The 16,161-nt window shown below is 44.0% G+C and overlaps 1 non-coding gene across 1 annotated transcript; it reads right to left on the bottom strand.

Annotated features, from left to right (window-relative positions):
* Positions 1 to 9,667: 9,667 nt before the first annotated feature.
* On the bottom strand, positions 9,668 to 9,740 carry trnam-cau (transfer RNA methionine (anticodon CAU)). The gene has a single exon. It is a non-coding gene; the product is annotated as a tRNA-Met (tRNA).
* Between the last annotated feature and the right edge of the window lie 6,421 nt (positions 9,741 to 16,161).

Here is a 16,161-nt window from a genome sequence, read left to right as displayed (position 1 = left end):
GGATAGAGCACCCAACATAAGGCCACACCTCCACCCTATCCCAGTAACCCAGTAACCCCACCTAACCTTTTGTGGATACTAAGGGCAATTTATCATGGCCAATCCACCTAACCTGCACATGTTTCCACTATGGGAGGAAACCGGAGCACCCGGAGGAAACCAACGCAGACACGGGGAGAACGTTCAGATTCCGCAAAGACAGTGAACCAAGCCGGGAACCGAGCCTGGGGCCTGGAGCTGTGAAAAAACTGTTCTCACCATTTTGGTACATAAAGTATCTCCGTCATTTTTTGCTGCCGGTAGAAATTAATCAAGTTAGCTCAGTAACATAATTGCAAATGCCCGGTTAACATTCGGACACCAGCACTTGTAGTGGGCAGTTTTCAAGCAGTGGTGTATAGAAGTGAACAATACATGGAGAATTTTCCAATACCGTCATAACCCGAAGAATTAAAAATATTCCGATAAACGGCCTCTTTCTGCATTTCCCGATCAGCGCCCTGTCTAAACATTGAAGGTCCTTCAACATTTTAAACATAATTCAGTCAACTCTGGACTGAGTCTTTCCGATACGTTTTTCAAACTGGCCTAATCATGCAAAGCTTAATTAAACAGCTTATACTTAGTTGGAATCTATACAATGTCGCCTTTAAACCCTCTATAATCGGCAATATTCCATCAGATTGATTTTCAGGATGAACACTCACATTTGAGTTGAGGCAGCTTCTTCAAAGTGTCCCGCACCATTTTAACTCCTTTAAAATGATCATGTGGGGAACATGAGCAGTGGGTATAGGTGCGATGGTATAATTTACTTTCTTTACCTTTGACGTGTGATTATTCTAATGGTTATCGACCAGTTACGTGGGTCCGTGTTTATATCCGAAACAGGACAACATGGTCCCCGATTGATTGGTGGCCAGGATAGGTGCTCAGGACGGGTGGAGGTGTTACACGGAGACCGCTGGGGGACGCTGTGTGATGTTTACTTTGGTTTAGAAGCCGCCAGTATGATCTGTGATCATCTTCAGTGCGGGGCGGTAAAGAATATCAGGAGAGCTGCTCCCTTTGGAAAGGGAACCGGCCCAGTGTGGAAGGAGAACTACAGGTGCGGCGGGAACGAGTCCCAGTTGTGGGAGTGTCCGTTTTCATCCGTGGACGATTTTAGCTGCTCCCATGGAAATGAAGCCAGTGTCATCTGCTCGGGTGAGTGCCCTCAATCCAGATAATCAGAGAAAAGTAAAATGTGGTACAGAAAATGAGGCGGCCATTCGGTCCATCGTGACCGTGCAAGCGTTTTGGAAATGTAACTCACCTCACCACAGCCCTGGAGTGCCCTCGCAGACTGTATTATTTCCCTTCCACATAATTGATCAATTCTCTTTTCAATGACATGATTGATCTTCATCTCCATTATACCCACACTGTCCATTTCCGATCCAAACCACTCACTGCCTATGAAAGTACTCCGAGGTCACAATTGTTATTTTGTCAAATATCTTAAATCTGCCACTCCTCCCATCCTCGCCCTATGCCGACGGGAACATTGAGTCCATATCTGTGTTACACAGAACCCTCAGGGTTCTGAACACCCGGTCAAATCGGGAAGATAAAAAATCCTCAGCACAACATTGAGGGTAATTAGAGGAGAAGTCCCGCGTGTCCACTCCTGTATTTTCTTTCACCCAATATCACACAGGACAGATTATTGGCCACTCTCACATGGCTGTTTGCGGGACTTTGGTCTCCTCCTTAATGTCTCTATTTTTTTTTTCATTTTGCATATTCCTGCAGCTGTTTGAGACAATTCACCTTTGCAATGGCAGAATCATAGTTCTCGGTATTCGGCACTGCTGGCAAATTTTTTCCCACACTCTGAATTTACATCGCTAGACTGCAAGCTTAATTTCAAAGGAGTTACATTCTCTTCTCCTGTAATCCCAGCTATTCCCTCCTCTCGTGCTTGCTGCCTGTACCGATTCTCTGCACGTGATTGATTTCCCCTAATGTTACCTCATAGCTTCAAAATGTTTGCCAAATCTGTCCTGACCATACCGATGGAACTAGCCAGTTGAACCGGAAGGATATGGGACGCGACTGCGTTCAGCTGCAACCTATCCCAACATTCCCTGATCCCTCTTCCGCAGAACTGTTGCCCATATTGGAGGAAATTTATGTCCAAACCCCAGCATCTAATCTCCAGCTAGGTGTACATGCGTTTGCTAATGTTAAAAAAACAGAGTTGCATTTGGTGCAGTACCGTATAAGGATCTTTCTACATATACCGGCCAACGTGCGAGCGAATTCTGGCTTTCTATAAACAGTATTTGCATGACTCTATCCCTCTTTGTCATTGTTTCTGACACGGCCCACGAATGCTGACTGTTCAGCTTCCTGCCTGACAGTGCTCAGCATCCGCTCAGTCACACCCGTCACTCTTGCACCAGAGAAGCAGTCTGGTGTAAAGATGATCTAAACCTGCGTTCATTTGTTTCACTGTTACCATTCTTCTCAACGTCTCACTTCACACAGATGAAAATTGGTCACTGAGATTGATGAATGGGGGTAGCAGGTGTCATGGCCGAGTGGAGATTTACTACAACCGCAGCTGGGGCAGAGTCCAGGACAGCCTCTGGGACCTGAATGACGCTGACGTGGTCTGCAGACAGCTGCGCTGCGGAGCCGCGATAGCCGCATGTAACTCTTCACAATACGGAGAGGGTGAAGGGTCAGTGTGGGTGAATTATGTCCATTGTAAAGGAAACGAATCGCATCTCTGGACCTGCAGCTCATTCCCACCGAAGTCGCCTCACACTGACAGCATCGACGTAGGGGCTCTGTGTTCAGGTGAATAAACAGGTCACTGTGTCTGAAATGAATGGGAAATGTGTCATGGGCAATGGGAACATGTCATTTCTTCCTCAGGGGCCTGTGGACCAATTATTTAACACTGGAGCCAGGATGAACATGGGCAGTAATAACACATATTTGGAACTATGCTGACAGATTGAACAACGTTATAAATGCCTAGGTCCCGTCCCACAGTAAATACAGATAAAGCCAATAAGGACCAATGACAACGATGACAAATGAATTGGTCAAAGGGGTAGGTTTCAACAGCGCAACTGAAAGGGAGAGGAAAGGTTTATGTAAAGGAATTCTGATATTATCTGTCAAAAGCCAATGTCGGAGCTGTTGATTTATTTTTGTTCGTTCTTGTGATGCGGGCGTCGGTGCCTGAGCCAGAAATTGTTACCCAAATCTAATTGCCCTTGAACTGAGTGGAGTGCGAGACTATTTCAGACTGGGGGAAGTTAAGACTTAACCGCATTGGTGTATGGGGCTATAGTCACATGTAGGTCAGAGCGGGTTAGGACAACAGATTTCCTCCCTGAGGTGCATTAGTGAATGAGATGGGTTTTTACGACAATCGACAATGGTGACATGGTCATCAATAGACATCCAATTGCAGATTTTAGTTGAATTCAAATTCCACCATTTCGTAAAATGAGATTAGAAGCCGCGCCCCCAGAGCTATCCCCAGGTCTCGGCATTAGTAGTCCAGTAACAATACCACTACGAAGACGCCTCCTCATTAAGTATCGGGGATCGATTGATGCATATGTGCAGTTGAACATGACAATGATATTCTTAAGCTAAATTATATTATAGGATGAAAGTGCAGGATGGATCAAATAGCTGATTTTGGTAGGCGGGGTGTGTGTGAGGGAATGTAATTGCGGTGGGCATTACTGGTGAGATCAAATTTGCGCGGTTCACTTTTGAAAGTGTTGTTTGCATCAGCGTTTTTGAAGGGAGCAAGATTGTTTTCCCAGCTAGGCATTTGAGAAATTTTCCTGTCTTGAAAGAACATGGATCTTCTGAACCTTTCAGCCGGAAGTGTGGTGAATTCGCGGGGAGGGTCAGTGCTTTAGCTGTTAAGCCGCTTTTTCTCTCAATGATGCTACCAACCCTTTGAACATTTTTTGATTTGTACCATTAAGAACGTTATGGCGATATCTGATTAAATATGGGCAGCAAAACAGTATGCAGTGAAAAACATAACATAAAATGTTTGCTTAAAGGGCTTGTGTTTAGACTAATTAATGAGCATAATTAGACAATTGCGGGCGAAACATTCTATCCAGCATAGAATGGGCCAATCCCGAAAACCACGGTGCAGATTTTATAAAATAAATTGAGTGTACCCACTATTTTTTTCCAATTAACGGGCAATTTAGCGTGACCAAATCACCATACGCTATTCAGGTTTGGGTTGTGGGTGTGAGAACAACGCAGACACGGGGAGAATGTGAATTCTCCACATTGCCAGTGATTCAGGGCCGGGATTAATCCTAGGACCGCGGCGGGGTGAGGCAGCGGTGCTAACCACTGCGCGCTTTATCAATTTCCAAATGATTTGTATCGGTTGATTCAGATTTTCGGAACAGGCATTTCCCTACGTCCCATTGAAGATCAGTTCCACATTGCCTTCACGGCGTTAGTTTCCAGTCACCATATTATACATTTAGGTAAGACTACAAAAGTGTTGGACAACAAGTATTCGTTTACCTGTGAACAGCAGCTTGAAAGGGAGATTTTAATTCAGCGGCTATTACACAATAGTTTGAATCAAGCAGTGATATGAATTTGTGTTCGAAGGATAATATTCCACTGCATTGTTTTCTATCAGGACACAAACAGTTAATACTGTCTGACGGGGCAAGCCGGTGTGCTGGCCGATTGGAGATTTATTACTCTGGGATCTGGGGCTCAGTTTGTGACGATTCCTGGGACCTGACAGACGCTGACGTGGTTTGCAAACAGCTGGGTTGTCGAAGTGCATTGCAGCTTCCATTTCCTGCTCCGTCTGGACCAGGCACCGGCACCATTTGGCTTGATGAGCTGGACTGCTCCGGGAACGAATCGTCTATCTGGCAATGCCCCCATGCATTGTGGGGAAACCACGACTGTAATCATAAAGAAGATGTGGAGATCATGTGCTCAGGTAAATATCGTATTTCCTTCAGTTATAAGCGAAGTTTCATACTGAAGATATATCCCCGATTTGGTCGGAACAGCACTGACGGAGGTTAGTCGGACTAACGCCATGTGTGGCGTTTATTCTGCACACAAATAGCATTAAAACGTTGGTTCAGCCTACCGGATCTATGTTCCCTTCCGATTCTTTCTCCTCTCACTTCCGTTTATACTGTCAGTGTAAAAGCATCGGTGCTGTCCGCCTCAAGTATCTTATGTTTTCTGAGTTTCACTTTCTTCCAACTTTCTGGCAATCAGAAGAAAAACATGTTCTCCTGAATTCACTGTGAATGTTATTCGTACAACAGATGGTCGTACCAGGGTCATACAGATCCACAGCACAGAAAAGACCTCTCGGCCCATCGTGTCTGTTTTATATTGTGCAGTCCTCTTCAGAATTAACTGCTTGCCCCATTTTCTGCCTCCTATAAATTTGGAACTTTTACTTGTGAGGGCAAAGTACGACTAGTTGATGTATATCATCAGGAACAGCAACACCAGCACCAATCCATGTGAACATCCCGTTCGTACTTCTGCTATTTAACTAACAGAATAATTTACAGCTAATTTTACGGCAACTTTCCTACTGACTCGCTGGTTTCTCATTTTCTGACCTGAGTTAACAATGTGGGAATTTGTCAAAGCTCTGCTGAAAATCCAGGCTGATTTAAAGTAACACATTCATCATAGATTATCATAGAATGTTCAGTGCAGAAGGAAGCCATAAGGCCCATCGAGTCTGCACCGGCTCTTGGAAAGAGCACCCTACCCAAGGTCAACACCTCCACACCCTATCCCCATAACCCAGTAACTCGACCCAACACTAAACTTTGAAAAGTTTCCTAGTCATTCAATGCGGTACATCGTGTAAATGTCTGGTTTGGAATTCACAGTTACTTATTATGGACTGTATCGTTTGATTTCAGCTGCTCGTTTCAGTTAATGTTCTGAAATAATATCAATGAAAATGTTCACTCAACTGGCGCAACATATATATTGCAATGCACTCTGGATACACAATTGATCAGTAGAAGCAACTAGATGTTTGTTATTTCATTGATAGAGCACAAAGAGCCACGTCTTGTTAATGGAAAGCATCGCTGTGAGGGGAGAGCGGAAGTGTTCTATACTGGGACCTGGGGCACAGTGTGCTCTGACAAACTGGAGAACCGTGATGCAGATGTGATCTGTAAACAGTTAAGAGTGCGGCACCGCCGATTTCATTGACTATGACGCTAAATCATTTGGAATGGGTACCGGCCACATTTGGCTCGATGAGATCGAATATCTGTCACATGAGACGACACTTTGGCAATGTCAGGTAGACCCGTGGGGTCAACACGACTGTGATCATCGGGAAGATGCGGATATTGTTTGTTCAGCTGACACAATAAACTACTTTGTTTGCGGATGTAATTTCACATATTAATGTCATCTTCATTCAACATGTCTGTCTTATCAACAGGGGAAACACAATAAAGGGACCACACTAAAGTCTCAAGGACTGCGGTGGAGAATCAGGTTCTCCTTCGTCTTTTCTAACAGCTGCCTGATTGTATTCTGCGCTTGTGTCACGTCAAGTGTAATAATTATTTTTGCTTTGACAAATTCAGGACAAATCTTGCGCTTGGCGGGAGGTGACACCAAATGCTCCGGGAGAGTGGCGATATTGTGTAACAACACTTGGGGCACGGTTTGTGATGATTCCAGGGATATGAACGATGCCAGAGTTGTGTGCAGGCAGTTGGAGTGTGGACCCCCTCTATTGGCACCAGGAGGGGCCGCTTTTGGCCAGGGTAACGGTTCTACCTGGATGGATCATAGAATCATAGAATCATAGAAGTTTACAGCATGGAAACAGGCCCTTCGGCACAACCAGTACATGCCGCCCAGTTTTTACCATTAAGCTAGTCCCAGTTGCCCGCACTTGGCCCATAACCCTCTATACCCATCTTACCCATGTAACTATCTAAATGCTTTTTAAAAGACACAATTGTACCCGCCTCTACTACTACCCATGGCAGCCCATTCCAGACACTCACTACCCTCTGAGTGAAGAAATTGCCCCTCTGGGCCCTTTTGAATCTCTCCCCTCTCACCTTAAACCTATGCCCTCTAGTTTTAGACTTCCCTACCTTTGGGAAAATATGTCGACTATCTACCTTATCTATGCCCCTCATTATTCTATAGACCTCTATAAGATCACCCCTAAGCCTCCTACGCTCCAGGGAAAAAAGTCCCAGTCTATCCAGCCTTTCCTTATAACTCAAACCATCAAGTCCCGGCAACATCCTAGTAAACCTTTTCTGCACTCTTTCCAGTTTAATAATATCCTTTCTATAATAGGGTGATCAGAACTGCACACAGTATTCCAAGTGTGGCCGTACCAATGTCTTGTACAACTTCAACAAGACGTCCCAACTCCTGTATGCAATGTTCTGACCAATGAAACCATGCATGCCGAATGCCTTCTTCACCACCCTGTCCACCTGCGACTCCACCTTCAAGGAGCTATGAACCTGTACTCCTAGATCTATTTGTTCTATAACTCTCCCCAACGCCATGCCATTAACTGAGTAGGTCCTGGCCTGATTCGATCTGCCAAAATGCATCACCTCACATTTATCTAAATTAAACTACATCGGCCATTCGTCGGCCCACTGGCCTAATTGATCAATATCCCGTTGCAATCCTGGATAACCTTCTTCACTATCCACTGTGCCACCAATCTTGGTGTCATCTGCAAACTTACTAACCATGCCTCCTAAATTCTCATCCAAATCATTAATATAAATCAAATAACAGTGGACCCAGCGCCGATCCCTGAGGCACACCACTGGTCACAGGCCTCCAGTTTGAAAAACAACCCTCTACAACCACCCTCTGCCTTCTGTCGTCCAGCCAATTTGGAATCCAATTGGCAACCTCACCCTGGATCCCGTGAGCATTAACCTTCTGCAACAATCTACCATGCGGTACCTTGTCAAAGGCTTTGCTAAAGTCCATGTAGACAACGTCTACTGCACTGCCCTCATCTACCTTCTTGGTCACCCACCTCAAAAAACTCAATCAAATCTGTGAGACATGATTTTCCACGCAGAAAGCCATGCTGAATGCCCCGAATCAGACCTTGCCTCTCTAAATGCTTGTAGATCCTGTCTCTCAGAATACCTTCTGGCAACTTACCTACTACAGATGTTAGGCTCACCGGTCTGTAGTTCCCAGGCTTTTCCCTGCTGCCCTTCTTAAACAAGGGCACAACATTCGCCACTCTCCAATCTTCAGGCACCTCACCTATGGCTGCCGATGATTCAAGTATCTCTGTTAGGGGACCCGCAATTTCCTCCCTAGCGTCCCACAACATCCTGGGATACATTTCATCAGGTCCCGGGGAATTATATACCTTGATGCGCTTTAAGACTTCCAGCACCTCCTCCTCTGTAATATGCACACTTCTCAAGACATCACTATTTATTTCCCTTAGTTTCCTAACATCCATGCCTTTCTCCACCGTGAATACCGATGAGAAATATTCATTCAGGATCTCACCCAACTCTTGTGGCTCTGCACATAGATGCCCTTGTTGATCCTTAAAAGGCCCTACTCTGTCCCTAGTTACTCTTTTCCCCTTTATGTATCTGTAGAATCTCTTTGGATTCTCCCTTGCATTATTTGCCAAAGCAATTTCATGTCCCCTTTTTGCCCTCCTGATTTCCCTCTTAACTCTATTTCGACAATCTCTATACTCTTCAAGGGATCCACTTGATCCCAGTTGCTTATGTACGTCATATGCCTCCTTCATCTTTTTGACCAGAGTCTCAATATCTCGAGTCATCCAGGGTTCCCTACTTCTACCAGCCTTGCCCTTCACTCTAAAGGGAATGTGCTTACCCTGCACCCTGGTTAACACATTTTTAAAAGCCTCCCATTTACCAGCCGTCCCTTTGCCTGCCAACAGTCTCCCCCAATCTACCTCTGCAAGTTCCTGTCTGATACCATCAAAATTGGCCTTGCCCCAATTAAGAATTTTAACTCTTGAGCCAGACCTATCATTCTCCATAGCTATCTTAAAACTAATGGATTTATGGTCACTTGTCCCAAAGTGATCTCTCACTAGCACTTCTGTCACTTTCCCATTTCTTATTTCCCAAGACGAGGTCAAGTTTTGCCCCCTCTCTAGTCGGTCCATCCACATTCTGAATGAGAAATTCCTCCTGAATACACTCAACAAATTTCCCTCCATCCAAGCCCCTAATGCTATGGCTGTCCCAGTCAATGTTGGGAAAGTTAAAGTCCCCTACTACTACCACCCTATTATTCTTGCAGCTATCTGTAATCTCCTTACATATTTGCTCTTCAATTTCCCGCTGACTACTTGGGGGCCTGTAGTACAGTCCTACCAAGGTGATCTCTCCCTTCTTATTTTTCAGTTCCACCCATATAGACTCAGTGGGCGAACCCTCGGATATATCCCCTCTAAGTACTGCCGTGATGTTCTCCCTAATCAAAAACGCCATTCCCCCTCCTCTCTTACCTCCTGTTCTATCCTTTCTGTCGCATCTGTACCCCGGAACATTGAGCTGCCAGTCCTGCCCCTCCCTTAGCCATGTTTCAATCATAAAACAAGTGCCCCGTGTGAGGCTCGAACTCACGACCTTCAGATTATGAGACTGACGCGCTGCCTACTGCGCTAACGAGGCTCTGTGAAGTGCACTGGAAATGAATCCTTTCTCTCTGATTGTCCTTTATCAGTGTGGCCTCAAGCTGACTGTGATCACAAGGAAGACGCCAGTGTGGTTTGTTCCGGTAAGCATCGCACAGAGTGGTGGGAGCTTGAGCTGGACAGTGGTGTTTGGTTCTTGGTGCTGAATATGAAGCACGTTTATAAATTAAGAATAACAGCTGAATTTCGAACATCAAACCCAAATAATTGTTTATTTTTTTCAACATGTTCCACAGATCCGCTTTTCTCTCCAACTTCTTCTCCATCCACATCTGAAGGTACATCTCGTTGATAGAAATCATTCAATATTATTGTTATTTTTATATTCGGGGAATAATTGGACATTGGAATTGCCTTGTTGTGAGGATTGCTCAAAATGATAATCATGTAAACATTGAAAATTACACGGTGAAAGCTATATCTGTGAAAACTTTCCTGAATCTTTAATACAGCTCCTGAAGATGAAAGCACTTCCATTCCTCTTGTTATCTGTATATCACTCGGAGTCCTATTGATCTGTGAGTTATTCGCCCTGGTGACAGTAATGCAGAGGAAGATGTCAATAAAAGGTGCGGCTCGAATCGGATTGTGCACCTCACACTGAATTTTGAATGTTGCTTTATCTTCTCTTCAATGTCTCTTTCCCAAACTGTACCCAGTCGGTTGTAAGACAGAAAATAACATGCTATTGGTCAGTCATTTCGTTCAAGGTATTCGAGAAACAGTAACATCATAGAATCATAAAAACTGTACAGTACAGAGGAAGACCAGTCGCCCCATCGAATCGGCACCAACCCTTCGAAAGAGCACCCGACGTAGGCCTGATCCGACCCTCTATTCCCGTAACCGCACCTAACCATAGGCACTAAGGGGAAATTTAGAATGGTCAATCCGATTAACCTGCACATCTTTGAATAGATTCAAAACATTGCACTGAAAATAGGGAATTTTCATCAGCCGTCCAGGAGACACGAAATTAGTTTCATTTTTGCAACAATCGATCAACACATTGAATGAAAACACTTTAAACACTGAGCTCAGTATTTTCTTTAGCTGCTTATATATATTGTTCCATTCAGTGTTTGTTGTAAGCCTGCACAGTCTGTGCCGATGTCCACTGTCAACTTCTCTGAACAGAATCATCCGCCATTTTCAGAAGTGATGGAACATTTTCTATCTTTTACATTCTGCATCCCAGCACAACAAACACTCTGATATGAGTGTATCTCTGCTGGTGGTGCAGTGAGTACTGGGCCCACAGCCGAGTCAGAAGCTCTGCTTCAGGTCCAAAGACTTCATATACCAAGGAATATCAAAACACCTTGAAAGTTCTTTCCAAGGCCACACTAACAGACAGGTAAAGTGGGGGAAAGTCCTGCTCCGTCAAGCTTGGTATGGATTAGTGACCGTCTGGCGACAGGCTGGCGACATTTTCCATACAGAATTTTGGCTATAGAATCTGGTGAACCTTTGTCTTGTGGACCACTATGATTGGGGCTGAGAAACAAAACTGCTCCCTGTATCTTAACTCGCACCAAGTTATTTTGATTCATATCTGATGGACAGAACAATAGTGGCCCGGAAATCCCTCCGTTACTGATCCTTGAAATCGAGTCAGTGGAAATATTACTGGGCCAATCATCCAGAGACAAAAAGTAATGCTCTGTGTTCCCTGCTTCAAATCCAGCCTCGACAAAGAGGGAGATTTGAAATGAGTCAATCTGGAATTATATGTCTAACTATGAATTTAACAATATGCTAATCGTTCCTCCAACAGGTCCTCTCACGGGCGGCTGGGACTCACCATCTGGTTTCTACCAACCAATATATGCAGAAATATACAATACTCCACCTGACAAGGTTTCCATCCAGACCCGTGCTTCAGGTTTGCATTCTGTATTCACTTCAAACCCAAGTTACAGGGGCAAATGTCGCTTCAGGTTTAACAAGTTTAATTTTCAGTGCACTGGATGCACAACACCATTCTCGTGCAACAAGGAGATCTGTATTTATTCATCTTCAGATGACGAATGATAGTGATTCGATTCCCACTCTCCCGAATTGTTCCAGAGTGTTTTTTGGCGGCCAGTGTATAACAGAGAGCACCGTCGGAGTTTCCCACAAGGCTGCACCGCGGCTCCATTTGCCTCCACCAACGTTCAGATTCAAATAAGTATCGGCAAAGCGGCTGCTGGAATATGTAAATGAACATTTTTCAAAGCTTGCAGATGATACCAAGTTGGGTGGGAGGGTGAACTGTGACGAGGATGCCGGAATCCAACAGCATGCTCTGGACAGGTTGGGTGAGTGGGGAAATCAATGGCAGATGCAGTATAATTTGTATAAGTATGAGGTTAATCACTTTGGAAACAAAAACAGGAAGGGAGATTGCCACCTGATTGTTGTAATTTGGGAGAGGGGAGTGTGCAGCGGGACCTGGGTGTCCTTGCGCACCAGTCGCTGAAGGTAAGCATGCAGATGCACAGGCGGTAAAGAAGGTTAAGGGCTGGAAGAGCTCAGTGGTCTCGACCGTTGGTTTCTAGTGCAGAACAAGGCCAGCAGTGGGTTCAATTCCATCCAGCTTACGCGAACAGGCGCCGTAATGTGGCAACGAGGGGCTTTTCGCAGTAACTTCATACTTGTGACAAAAATGGTTAGTATTATAATATGGTATTTTGGCCTTCATTGCAAGAAATTTCGAGTACAGATGCCGGGATGTGTTGCTGCCACACCTCGAATATTGTGCACAGTTTTGGCCTCCCTTTCTGAGGAAGGATGTTCTTGCTCTCGAGGTAGTGCAACGAAGGTTTATCAGACTGATCCCAGGTATGGACTGATACCAATAATGGTAGATCTGTCATATGCGGAGAGATTCAGTACGTTAGGATTGTCCTCTCTGAAGTTCAGGAAAATGAGGGGGGGATCTCATCGAGACTTACAAAATTCTAACATGTCTAGACAGGGTAGATGCAGGGAAGATGTTACCAATGATGTGTGTGTCCACAACCAGGTGTCACAGTCTGAGGATTCAGGGTAAATTATTTCGGACAGAGATGAGGACACATTTCTTCACCCAATGTGTGGTGAGCCTGTGGAATCCATTCCCACAGAATGTATTCACGAGGCGGCAAGACAAAGCACTTGGGGAGAGTGGGACATAAATGGAAAAGATAGCAGAGGCAGAACTGCAGTTATTTACTCATCATGACTAAAGGTGTAATGTCAGGCTCCTAGCGGAAAGCAGATGTTAAGGATATTACTAATAAAGGATGAGAAGAATGTCTAGGAAAATAAACATCAATCCGCTGAACATTATCGAGAGAAAAATTCCGACTAAAGGAGGGAAGAACATCAATACAAATAAAAGAATATTAGAACGGTCAGCTTATCTTTCAAGTGGGACCTCTCAGATAATCAACAACAGCGAATTGTTTTCAAGGCGACGGAGCAGATATGATTTACACTGTAAATCTTGGTGTCTAATATTAGGCTAGAAGTTACCACCTAATACACTAATGAATGAGACCGAAGCACAGCTGTCAGGTGGGTGATAGGTAAGTGCAATCTGGCCTCCGAGTCAGACGTTTTCAGGTTCTGGTTCCACCCCAGAACTTGGACAGATAAATAAAGTCTGACACTGCGGTACAATGCTGAGCGGAAGCTCCTTCGGATGTGACCTTTCATTGAAGCTACTGAAGAGAGTAACAGCATGTCCTCTGTTCTGAGTATAAAGTTTTTTATTGACCATGCGGAAGAAGGCTTGAGGGTTTGCCGTTTTGTCCTGACCAATAATGACCCCTGTCGCAAATTCACACAATCAGGTGACATGCTCTTTTTGTTAAAATGCTGTGATGTCCGTGGTATATCGCACTCCCCAAATTGACTGCTGTGTTCCCATATTGTAACAGCGACTAATTTTAATTGTACATCTTTAGCTGCAAAGAGTTTAAAACCTGCTGATCATGAAAAACACGATATACAAATGGTTATTTCATGAGGATGAAGTCACGTGGCAAGCAGAATAATTAGTCCCATTTGGTACTGATCGAAAGACTAACTTCTGGGAATAAATGCATCCATATAGACGGAAGGAGTTTAGGAATGTGTTCTGCATGAATCGGCGCTAAGATGAATGTTGTTTGTAATTTGTTGGAACAAGTTAGAGTTTGGAGTCAAAACTACATTTTAACGATGGTCTCAAGTTGTGGTACGCGGAGATGTACTGACTTGCTATAATAGACATACGATTGGAAAATTAAGTTTCACATAAGTAACTAACATAAATGAAACCTTTGTGAGAAAAGGCACCATGTCAAGTATTAAATTAAGAATAATTTAAATGGCATAGTTTCTAAAAGGGATTAAGAACACAAAGGTAGAAAAATAATCTTATGTAAAGTAAAACGGTCAACTAAAACCAAATAAAACACAAATGTTCATTTCTAACACCGGGAAAACAGACATTTCCGGACAAAGTCAGCAGGTGTGGCAGGATTCTGGGAGAGACCAACAAATGCAACACTTTGAGATCATGTGACTCTTCCTGCCAGACCCTCTGACTGTGACATAATTTGCGTTTCAGCATTCGCAGTATGTTGCTTTTATAAAAGTTTATTTTTAACCAGGTATAACTGGAAAGTAGAAGAGTGAAGATCAAAGTCAATCGAACTGTGGTTGGATGGAATTGGAGTAGATTGTATGGCTCTGAACATGATATTACGAAAGTGCAAGAACAGTTCAGGGGAGGGCTGAACACAATGTACAAGAGCGTGAACAGTATTGAGGGGTGCCGTTTATCCAGAATGGCTGAACAGAAAGGAAGCAAAATGATCCCAGTTGGCGCATTCTGTCTCTTCCCTGAACTATTGCCCGCGGGTTCCACGATCTAAATCCACTTCTGATGTATTTACCGTCAGTGAAATTGAAACAGAAGGAATTATTGTGGCAGGGGAAGCGGTTCTGTATCAAACACCCAACGGCTGATGCAGACCTCACGGATTATGCCTTATATTATTTAATCCACTGGGTTATCTGACACATTAACTATCCGAACGGACGGAACTGTTAGATGACAAAAGTGACATTTATTGTCCACCTGATGGACATAAATAACAAACCAGAAATTTTCTGGAACACAGGGTTTACTGAAGAAACTCAGTATTAGTAAGGAAGTGGAGGTGGGAAACTGATGACAGTGAAGGCCGATAAATATCAGGACGATAATATACATTCTCGGCAACTTACCAACGTGGCGCTAGATATTGTTGATGTATTGTGCGTCATCTTTTGTGATTATTTGCACGTTGTAATTAATTATTGGAGGATAGCTCATGTAATCCCACTATCCAGAAGGAGAGGGAGAGTGAAAACGGGAAAAGATCAGTACACCTAACGTCTGTAGTGAGGACAATTCTAGAGACATTATGAAAGACTTAATAGCAGACCACTTATAAAACAGTGATAACATCGTACAGAGTCATCATGGATTTACGAAAAGGAAAACATGCTTATGAAATCGACTGGAACTATTTGAGCATATAATCAGTAGAATTTATGAATTGGGACAGTGGGCCTGGTTTACCTAGACTTTCAGAAGGCTTTCTACAATGTCCCTCACCCGATTATTAGCAAGCGACATTGAAGCGCAAACGATTGGGGGGGGGGGGGGGGGGGGAGGATATTAAGATGGATGGAATAATGTTTGGCAGAAAAGAAGCAGAAGAGTAGGAATAAACATTTTTTTTCAGAATGGCAGTCATGTCCATTGAGTCATGTTTCAGTGCTGGGACCCAAGCTGTTCACAATATACATTCATGATTTAAAGAATGCAATATGCCCAACTCTTCAGATGCCACACGTTGGGTGAGAGGATGAGCTATAAGGAGGATCGATACAAAGATGCTTCAGTGTGATTTGGCCGAGCTGAGTGGGAAAATTCAGGGAATATGCAGAGTTATGTGGATAAATGTGAGGTTGGCAGCAAAAATAAGAAGGCAGAATATTACCTGATTGGTTATAAATTGAGAGAGCCGTTTGTGCAACGAGACCCGGTCTCTTCTCACACCAGTCGCTGTGGTAATCCTGCAGGTACAGCAGGTGGAACAGAAGGCAACGGGTTTGCTGGCCATAAAAGTAGCAGAGCAGGATGTCATGCTGCAATTATAAAGTGCCTTCGTGAGACCACACCAGGAATATTGTACAGTTTTGGTCACCTTATCTGAGGGGTGATATTTTTTTGCTATAAAGGGAGTGCAACGAATATTTACCAGATGTATCCCTATAATGGTGAGTCTGACATATGAGGAAAGATTGAGTCCTTTACGATCATATACGCTTGAGTTCAGAAGAATGCGGAGAGTTTGTGGCATCGATCTGAAATCTATAAAATGCAATCAGGA

The sequence above is a fragment of the Scyliorhinus torazame genome, chromosome 20 (genome assembly GCF_047496885.1).
Source record: "Scyliorhinus torazame isolate Kashiwa2021f chromosome 20, sScyTor2.1, whole genome shotgun sequence".
NCBI lineage: Eukaryota > Metazoa > Chordata > Chondrichthyes > Carcharhiniformes > Scyliorhinidae > Scyliorhinus > Scyliorhinus torazame.
Note: the sequence above shows the minus strand (reverse complement) of the source record. Positions and strands in the feature narration are given on the sequence as shown.